Consider the following 10,520-nt stretch of genomic DNA (forward strand, 5'->3'; position numbering starts at 1 on the left):
TTACATATATGAGCGCTTGGCCTGCATGTATGTCTGTATATCATGTGGAAGCTAACTTACCAAGGAGGTCAAACAAAATCAGTAGATCCCTATAACTGGAGTTACATCTGCTTGTAAAACATCATGTGGGTACTGGAAACCAAATCTAGGTTCTCTAGAAGAGCAGGCAGTACTCTTAACCACTGAGCCATCTCCCTAGCCCTGTAACTGTATCTTTTTTGAAATAGATATTAAGTTGCTAAAATGTGAATATTGACAAAATTTGGAGACTCTAGTGACTTACTAAAGAGAACTCTTACAGATTTCTCTTGCCTTGTTTTACTGTGAAAGAATGGTCAAGACACTAAGGATGCTGTGAACCCTGGAGGTTTGGGGGTTACTGCCCTGTGCTCATCTCCAGAGCTACCTGCCTTTGTTCTGATCCTAACATTTCTTCTGGGATAGCCAGTCTAGTTCAGCCTATTTCCCTGAATAGCAAACTGAACTGCCTGCTACTAGTACATATAAAACACACACACACATGCACACACACACTCACACCACCTGCTTATGCATCAGACCTTTCTCCTTTTTTTTTGTAACTAGCACAAGCCAGAAGCAGCTTCATGACATATAAATAGACACACAGAGATGAAAATCTTAAAGATGTAAAATTGAGGAAAGGACTAAAGAAGTGATAAAGGACACGAGAAGAAAAGGAAGCCATGTCTTCACACCGCCCAACCTTCCAGGCCCTCCAGACTTCACATGGAAGAAAAACACACAGATAGAAGTCACACTAGAGTTCTGAAAGTCTGGGCTCAGGGGAAACATCAACTACAGAAGAGATTGTATAACACAGAATAAAGATCCAGCCCTGTCCAAAGTCCCACCCTCTCCATGGCATGCCACAGAAATGAGAAAAGAAAAGGAGACCTAGTTGTTCATTCTTCGTACTCGGAATCCTCTAGCTTCCTGTCAACTACCCAATAAAGAGCCTGACCTCCTTAGCAACAGCTGTGAAGGTTCCATTCACTGGCCCCTGATGACTTCAAGCTCTTCCATTTCTCTTACCCATGCTGAACACCACTTGTGCCTGTTAAATTTGTATGTATTTCCACTCCTATGCCGTTGTTTCTTCACTCTGGTGCCAGATTATAAAGTCCTTTGATCTTCTGTTCCTCTGTAGCTTATCTTTATATTCCACTGGGTCCCGTGTCTACCTAACCCAGTGCTTTGTTTGGTGCAAAGGGATTTAATTACTAACCCATAGGTAGATCATTTATTACACAGATGCTTCAAGGCTTTCTATCTTCTTCCATGACCCGGGGGACTTCTCTAATTCAAGAGTTTGGCTAAAAAATCTGAGCTCACCCTTCCCAGCATCTTCTTCCTTAGAAGAGGTAACCACACGCGGGAAACCCATATTCTCAGCAGACCATCCATGGCCTGTTCTCGCCCATCCCAAAGTCTTCTAGGAGAGTTTATCCCTGCAAAGGGAGTCTTCATTTTTGGGTGAGCGCTGTTGGTTTGATCTGAGGGATTTCACACAAGTTGTCAACCAGATCTGAGTCACAGCCTATATATAATACAAAACTCTGTGAATAACAAAGGAAATGGTTGTTTTTTTTCTTTTGGAGACACTGATTAAGAACTTTTTAATCGTTGGAAGAAAAATACATGGTCATGATTAAAGACAGAAAAATAGGCAGAGAGGATTTCACACTAACAGGAAACTGTCCCTCCCCTTAACTCTTACCCTTCGTCCTACATAATCAGTTTCCCCCATGTGAATGTCTAGAGAACTCTTATGGCTGCAAACACAAATACACACACACACACACAAAAGGAAGAATATTTCTTCGAAACGTTCTGTATTTCATACTGTGTCTCATGTTAACATGCAGACATTCTCAATTCTTTTCTACCAGCTGTGTTATGGTATATAGATTCTCTCCCACTTCGCCCTTCCTCTCTGCTGATCATGGTTCCACCTGCGTTCATCTTTGCTGCTGTCAGCTCAGCGGCAACACACATCTTTGTGCACCCTTCTTTATGTCCATCTTTGTGCACCCTTCTCTATGTCCATCTTTGTGCACCCTTCTTTATGTCCATCTTTGTGCACCCTTCTTTATGTCCATCTTTGTGCACCCTTCTTTATGTCCATCTTTGTGCACCCTTCTTTATGTCCATCTTTGTGCACCCTTCTTTATGTCCATCTTTGTGCACCCTTCTTTATGTCCATCTTTGTGCACCCTTCTTTATGTCCATCTTTGTGCACCCTTCTTTATGTCCATCTTTGTGCACCCTTCTTTATGTCCATCTTTGTGCACCCTTCTTTATGTCCATCTTTGTACACCCTTCTTTATGTCCATCTTTGTGCACCCTTCTTTATGTCCATCTTTGTGCACCCTTCTTTATGTCCATCTTTGTGCACCCTTCTTTATGTCCATCTTTGTACACCCTTCTTTATGTCCATCTTTGTGCACCCTTCTTTATGTCCATCTTTGTACACCCTTCTTTATGTCCATCTTTGTACACCCTTCTTTATGTCCATCTTTGTGCACCCTTCTTTATGTCCATCTTTGTGCACCCTTCTTTATGTCCATCTTTGTGCACCCTTCTTTATGTCCATCTTTGTACACCCTTCTTTATGTCCATGATACCAGTAGGGTTCTTTCCTCTAATTATATCTAGAAGTGGTGGTGCTGGGTTGGAAAAAATTGCACCTATAGAACTTTTAAATGTTGAAATAACTTCAAACCTACAGAAACTTCGCCAGAGCAGTAGAAAGACTTTAGTTGTTTCCTTGTTTGGTTTTGAGGTAAGTTCGTTACCTGATGTCTTAACTGCTTCAATCACTGATCACTGAACTTGTTTCCAACAAACAAAGACATAACTACAATCCCAGCATGTGAGACAGGAAACCAGCTTAACCTTGACTACATCATTATTACCTAATAGTCAGATCCCCATTCAGTTTCACCAACTATCCCAATAATGCCTAGTGGGAAAGTTCATACACATCACACCTCTCAATTTCACAGTTCAAAGTACTTTGTAATCTATGTCTGTTTGGCTATTCTCTTTCACAGTTCTGTCCATTGAAGGCAGGCTCAGTGATTTGGTTTTTGGGTCATGTCAAAAGCTCAACATGACAAACACACTGCATGTGTCCTGAAAGCGTCCTGATAGAGCTGACTTGAAATCTGTCTCAGTAACCAATTTTCCTTTTGTTCATCCTGAGGATGATTAAGCAAACAAAGCCTTATGTTATGGATAGTGTAACAGCCACATGGCGTCTCTCAACCAAGGAAAGGGAAACATGGACTTTGAGAAGCATCCTTTGTTATTTCTCAGACAATAGGAGGTTGGAAAATCTCAAAAAAAAGTTTTTATATCAATTTCTTTTTCCTCTCATGCAATTTGGTTTTATTTCCATTTGGTCATCGGATTTAATTTCCCAGTTGTATTTTGTTTGGGGGTATTCTTTCAGTTACCACTCTAAATTTAAAAAAAAAAAACTTTTTCCTATTCTTCATGTTCCAGATTTCTCAGTTTAATCCTCCATATCTGGCCCATGTCTTTCCTCTCACTTTTCTTTCACAATGATTCCATATGTTAATATATCTGCCTTCCTGGAAGCCATTGTGGACTTTCCATTTTTTGATCCTCATCTCAAAACATCTGTAGATTTTCTTTTCATTGTTTACCTTGTCTAAAAAGCTCCATCATCCTGAGCTCCCAGAGCTCCTTTTCTTCATCCTCTTAGGTCTTGTCACTGACCCCTTCCTGCTTTCCTCTGACAAAGCCCTCCTTGCTTGAGCCTCTTCTTTCTCACTTCTCTTGAAGCTCTCCTCTAGCTACCTCCCTCTCTTGCTCCCTGCCCTTCACTATGGAGAGGAAGACAAACAGAAGGGACCAGACTCAACTTACAAGCCAGTCTCATAAAAACGGACCCACTTCCATATGAAGACTGTGTTGAAGGACATAGTCACCCTTTATAGCCAACCTACCCCCTTCCAACACTGCCGCAAAGACAGATTTCCCCAACAGTGTTAGGAGGAAACAAGGAATACCCAAGCCATACCTGGAAAGAATATTATCCATGCCCCATCAATGATCAAGATAGACATACAAGGTGTTCTTTGTGTGTGTGTGTGGAGGAGGAGGTGCAGCTATGCATGCACAGGTGTGTGTGTGTGTGTGTGCGTGCATGAGTGCATGTGTGAGTGATTGCATGCGTGTGTGTGTGTGTGTGCGTGCATGAGTGCATGTGTGAGTGAGTGCATGCATGTGTGTGTGTGTGTGTGTGTGCCAAAGATTAATATCATGTGTCAGTCTTCAAGTATCTTTCATCTTACTGTTTGAGACAGGGTCACTCATTGGACTGGAGATCACTGTGCAGGCTAGGCTGACTGGTCAAGGAGTCTCAGGGATGTACAGGTGTGGATCTGGCTCCCCAGTGCTAGAAATACAAGCAAGAACCACACCACATTCAGACTTTCTTATACAGGTTCTGGAGATAAGAGTCAAATCCTCATAGTTGACAGTCAAGCATGTTTCCAACTGAGATAGCTTTCCAGTCTCCCAAAAGCTACTAAGACACATTTACTATCTATAAAAGAAGCACACAAGGAGAAACTCGTTTCTTCTCCACCCTTTCTTTCTCTCTGTGAGGTTGTTATCTAAGAAGATGGAATACCAAGACGTGTCATCTCGCTGTCTTAAGGGATGACCGAGAACACAGAAGGCAACATTGTGCTCCAACATCCAGAGAATGGCCAAGCTTTGCGGCAATTACTCAGATACCCGGATAACAGCATGCCAATTATCTCAGCCAGCTATCTTGGAGGTTTCTTCTAAAACTCTTCAAATCATTCATTTTCACAGAATGTGTTGGGTTGAATATACTGACCCCGCTGAGATCCTAATTTCCAAATGTTTAAATGAGGAAGACTGTGCAAACAGGTGAAATAGATTTGAAGATTATGCTTCCATGTGGCTCAGCCCTGCCTCGTAGACTAGATGCTGCCCAGTGGCATGTAGGGACCAATCATGTATGAGACACAATGTCCATAGCAAGAAGTGGCCAATGATGAAGACAAAATGAGAGTGATGATCACACCATGAAACTGGGCTTCCTGAAGGATTCTCCCTATCAAGTGGACATAGTGGAAGACTTTAAGTCATAGGACAATATAACCAGATTATGATTTTCTTCACTACGAATATGTATTACTCTCATTTGCTAATAAAAAGCTGATTAGCCAATAGCTGGGAAGGAAGAAATTAAGCACAAGAGTCAGACTAGGAGAATTCTGGGAAGAGGAAGGGAAGAGTCTGAGAGTGGCCAGCAAACACAGAGAAACAAGATGTGAATGTCATATTGAGAAAAGGTACCAAGCCACGTGGCTAAACGTAGATATGAATTATGGGTTAATTTAAGTGAAAGAGTAACTAATAACAAGTCTGAGCTATTGAACGAGCATTTAGAATTCATATTCAGCCTCTGACTCAGAAAACATTCAGTTACACCCCTTTCTGGCTTTCTGCTCAAAAGCTCTTCTTACTTCAGTCCTTCCGGTGGTTTGACTAAGCACATTTCAGAGTTTCTATGCAGCACAGGACTCTTCTCTGAGGTGCTCTTTGCTCCACATTGCAAGAAGAGAGATTCTCAGATCTGTTCCACAGACAGCTGCCCCTCCTGCCCAGCAAGTCTTTTGTGCTCCTAATCAATTCGGTATCTGTTTGACAGGGAACTCGCGTGACCCGGAGAAGTTCCTATCTGTTACATGATTTGATTAAGTAAGCATTAAGCCCTTTAATTTCAAAGTAAAAGGAGAAAGATTAGTGATTTCCTCAACCACCTCGATCTACCAAAACAGGTATTTCTACCCAAAGCAAAGCCCCCTTTCCTTTATTATTGTTTTAACTCGGTTAACCCCATAAAGCCATCATATACCCAGCCCTTCAGAAATAACCTTCATTTCTAGGATCTCATTTTCCCTCTGAGTTTTATCATGTAACTGAATACTACATAGAAAAAAAAATGAGTAAAGATGAATTGCTAGCACAGAAAGTATAGAGACAGTCATACAAACCCCATGTGTACCATCACTGATTATTATACAGCTACTGTAGCGTGAACCGAAGTCATTCAGCATGTAACTCCATATTTCTGAAAGCTTTGTCTATGAAGATCAACTTACACGTAGGTATTAAACACATTCTGAGAACACAATGGCCAGAAGTATTGTCGCTAGAATACATGGAAACCACTCTTCCTTCTGAGAACCCAGCTGTTTAATTCACAAAGAGGCTCATTTTATTTCTTCCTTTCATGTCAATCATCGCTGAGCTCAAATTAACCTCCCGAGAAAAACCACGTATACCTGAAAATCTGTTAGCACTGCTTCCTTACAAGGAAACCACAAAGCAGATAGAAATCAGCCTTCTCAGCTCCAGAAATCCACTCTCATTGGTTTCCTCTCCTTGATGTTCTCTCTCAGGGGTCAGCACGCAGCATCCACAGACTAACTCTGGCCTCTTTTCTACTTTTATAAATAAAGTTTTATTGGAAGACAGCCATTTCCATTAGTTTACATCCTATCTGTAGCCACTTAGTACTACGATGCAGACATGAGTCACTGCACAAAAACCATCTGGCTTACAAAGCCCCAAGTGTTTACTTTCCAACCCTGAAGAGAAAAACATTTGTTAACTTCTGCTCTAGTTTAAAACCCATGACTTTCTCTTATAATTCATATATCTTAAGTTTATTTCATTAGCATTTTAACATGTCAGTGCCATCATATATAAACATCAATCTGAAACCAATGTTTGTAGAAGATCGCAACGCATGCTCTCCTGCTTTTTTAAATGATTATTTTTTAATCATATATGTTTTTAATTATCTTCTTCCAAATAGCATTTAACATCTTGAGTCCAACAATTGGTACGGTTAGTCTGATTTAGACTACATGTTCAAGCTTTAGGATAACAGCAACAATAAAAAAGATTCGTTGTCAAAAACTGGAAATCAAACAGCTATAACTTTAAAAGAAATTTTGTAAAGTAATTAGTTTCTAACTTGGAAAGTGATTACATATTCCGTTCTTCCCTTTTAGAAAACCCTGTCTCTAAAAACAAGATGACAGCCTTTCAAATGCCTCTCAGCCTCGGATCTCTTGACGTCACAGATCGTCCTATTTTTAATAGTATGACCAATCTTCTAAGAATTTATCAATGAATCATAGCAAACGAGGGAATTCTACATTAAGCAAAAGTGATGCAGGGAGAACCAAATTGATCTTCTGCTGTATATGGCAAGTGCGCAGAGCTTCAGAGTGCTAGGAGCCAAAGATACCCGTGAGGCTAAGTGCGGAGCCAAAGATACCCACAAGGCTAAGCGCAGACTTCTGACTATGAGCTTCCTGCATCAGCTCTCCTGTATTCATCGTAGCATGTAAATGAATACAGTTTCTGTGTGACTTTGTCCTTCTCCCTGAACCTCTTAACTTCCCTCTACTTTCTCCTGTTACTTCAGTCCTGAAAACTACAGGGTCATTTTTCACAAATGGTTTTTCATGTTTGTGTGTCAAATACTGACTCCTTTTACTTTCTCTTCACTTCAAAAAGTAACACAGAGATCTTTGGATAAAAGTCATAAAAAATACTGATAACTCAAAACCAGAAAAAAATAAAACATTGATTGTTCACAAATCCTACCACCCAAAGTAACCCGTGAAATGTTGTTATAAATTTATGCTACTTCTAGGAAAGAAGATACGATATAATATAGTTGGGCATTTTTATTGGGACTGTCAGCTCCCCAATAAAGACACGGAGACTTATTAATAAGTATAAAAGTTCAGCTAATAGCTTGTTTCTAACTAGTTCTGGCAAGTTTAATTAACCCATTTCTGTTAATTTTCTGCTTTGTGACTTTATTACCTCATCTCCATAGTGCCCACCCTGCAAGTTCTGCATCTCCTGATGTCTTGGCCTTCTTCTTCCCAGCATCCTCTCTGCCCCCCAAATCCTGCCTAGCTATTAGTCGTTCAGTTCTTTATTAAACCAATCAGAACAATACATCTTCACAGTGTACAAAAATATTATTTCACAACAATGTAAGAGACAGAGGGGGCAAGGGAGAGGCCCAATTGTTATTATAAAATCATGTCTGTCACTCGAATATCCTACAGGGAGAAAATATTCAGGTATTATTTGTAGAATAAACGATAACAATGTCGTGAAAATGAACTACTCCTGCTGCTCTCGCCCCTCACTGCTGATGTCGTCGGAGCTGTTGCCTTCTGCTGGGGTGTGAGTGCAGGCATCACCCTAGCGCACATGTAGACAACTTGCCAGAGTTCTACTGAGGAGGTGGGACCCTGAAGAGGCTTCTGGAGCCATGGGGATCCTACACCATGAATGGATCAATATCCTCCTTGAGAAACTGGGTTACTTCTTCCCAACTGGGTTAGAACTCACATTACTGAATTTGTCACAGGAAGAGCAAATTGTGCAGTGTGAGTTCAGAAGCCTTAGTTTCCCTCCTATTCCACACTTACCCCGTGACCACTTCTCTTTCCTTCCAGCGTGTGTTCACTGACAGTAGACGAGCTGTGAACTACAATAAGTTTCTTTTTTATGACATACTCAGTTTCTGGTATTTAGGCACAGCAACCCAAGAGACGAAGTCACCTTTCCCGGCAGGGCTAATTGTCTTTGGAATTGGCATATCCAGAAAGAGGGACCACAGGCTCCAGTGGTGTTCTGAGTCTCATCCCTCTAGGACCCCAAAGGGCAATGAGGGCTGAGTCTATGCATCTTCTAGAGTTTTCTCAGATGAGGGTTGTGGGTTTGTTGTTTGTTGTTATGTGTTTGTTTGTTTTTAGCAATGTGTCTCAATGAAAGATTTTATTGAGCTAAAGCTCCAGTATAGATTTTTGTTCATGGTGTGGTTACCTATGCCTGGGGAAGGGTAGAGGGAAAGTGTAAGAGTCATTGGGTCCATTTGCAGATGGGGACTCAGTCTAACTCAGAGAGGAAGAGGCGCAGATCCTTCAGCACAGACTAGGGTTACAGACATTCATTTGCTCCTGAACTGACAAGCAATCTCTTAACTCTTCATCCTTCCTCCCAAATTGAAAATGAAACTGTTAGGATGAGCTACATTTGTTTATGCTGTAGAATATTTGTTTAGTGATGCAAAGTTGGGTTGCATTATTTTATGTTATATTTGTTTAACTCTGTGAAGCTGTGCTACTTTCCCTGTCCAAAACATCTGATTCGTCTAATAAAGAACTGAGTGATCAATAGGTAGGCAGGAGAGGGATAGGCAGGTCCGCCAGATAGAGAGAATAAATAGAAGGAGAAAAAGAAGAAAAAAAGGAGTGAGAAAAGGAGGAGAGGAGGATGCCGGGGGGGGCAACCACCCAGTCACAAAGTCAGACACGGGATAAGAAGGAAAAAATACAGAAATAGAAAAGATAAAAACCCAGAGGCAAAAGGTAGATGGATAATCAGTTAAGAAAAGGTAGGTAGAAATAAGCCACGCTTTCATAAGAAAGAATAAGTCTCTGTGTAATTATTTGGGAGCTGAGTGGTGGGCCCCACAAAGAGCCAAAGGGTAAAATAAAACAACTACATAAAACCACCATCAAGAGAGTTGGGAAGATAGGTTGGTTTTTTTAATGTATTTTAAAGCATGAGAGTTAGCTGGGAGTGGTGGTGCATGCCATTAATCCCAGCATTTGGAAAGTAGATGTAGGTGGATTTCTGAAAATTTAAGTGCATCCTGGTCTATTCTGTGAGCTACCTAGTAGGACCCTGACTCAAAAATCAAAAAGAAATAACTGTGAGTTAAAATGATGTCATCACCTTCATCCCAGTTACTCTTAATAATCTTCTGAATCATGATTTGACAGAATCCAATTAACTTAATACAGCCAGTTGCACAATTTGTGATAATAAACGGTAGACTATCACATTCTACATATATGAAGTTCTTATGGGAAAGAAGAATCCTTTAATTACACAGCCAACTAATAGGATACTGTTGAGCTGACTGTGTGGGGAGTGGAAATGAAAATGACAAGGGATGGGGGCAGAGAGGATCACCCTTCCTGTGACTGGGACAGGCCTGGAGGAGAAAGCAGCATTGTGGGAGAATTACGGGATCCCAAGGAGAAAGGAGCATGATGAGAGAATTTACGGGATCCCAAGGAGGAAGCAGCATGGTGGGAGAATAAAAAGGATCCCAAGGAGGAAAGGAGGGAAAGGAGACCAGGAAGATTTTGCAAAGAAAGAGACTGACTAAGGCTATTTAGAAACACCTTGCTGCAGGACTGGCATCAGGCCTCAGTGGTTAAAAGCACTTGCCGTCAAGCCTGACAACCTGAATTCATCCTCTGGACTCACATGGTGATAGAACTAACTCCTACAAGATGCCCCCCACACACGCACATACACACAAGCACTATGGCAAATTAATTAATAAATGTAATTAATTAAAACTTATAAAGATGTGTTGC

This window comes from Microtus oregoni, unplaced genomic scaffold, assembly GCF_018167655.1.
Source record: "Microtus oregoni isolate MIOR12 unplaced genomic scaffold, Mior012 000048F_ref0000485, whole genome shotgun sequence".
Taxonomy (NCBI): Eukaryota; Metazoa; Chordata; class Mammalia; order Rodentia; family Cricetidae; genus Microtus; species Microtus oregoni.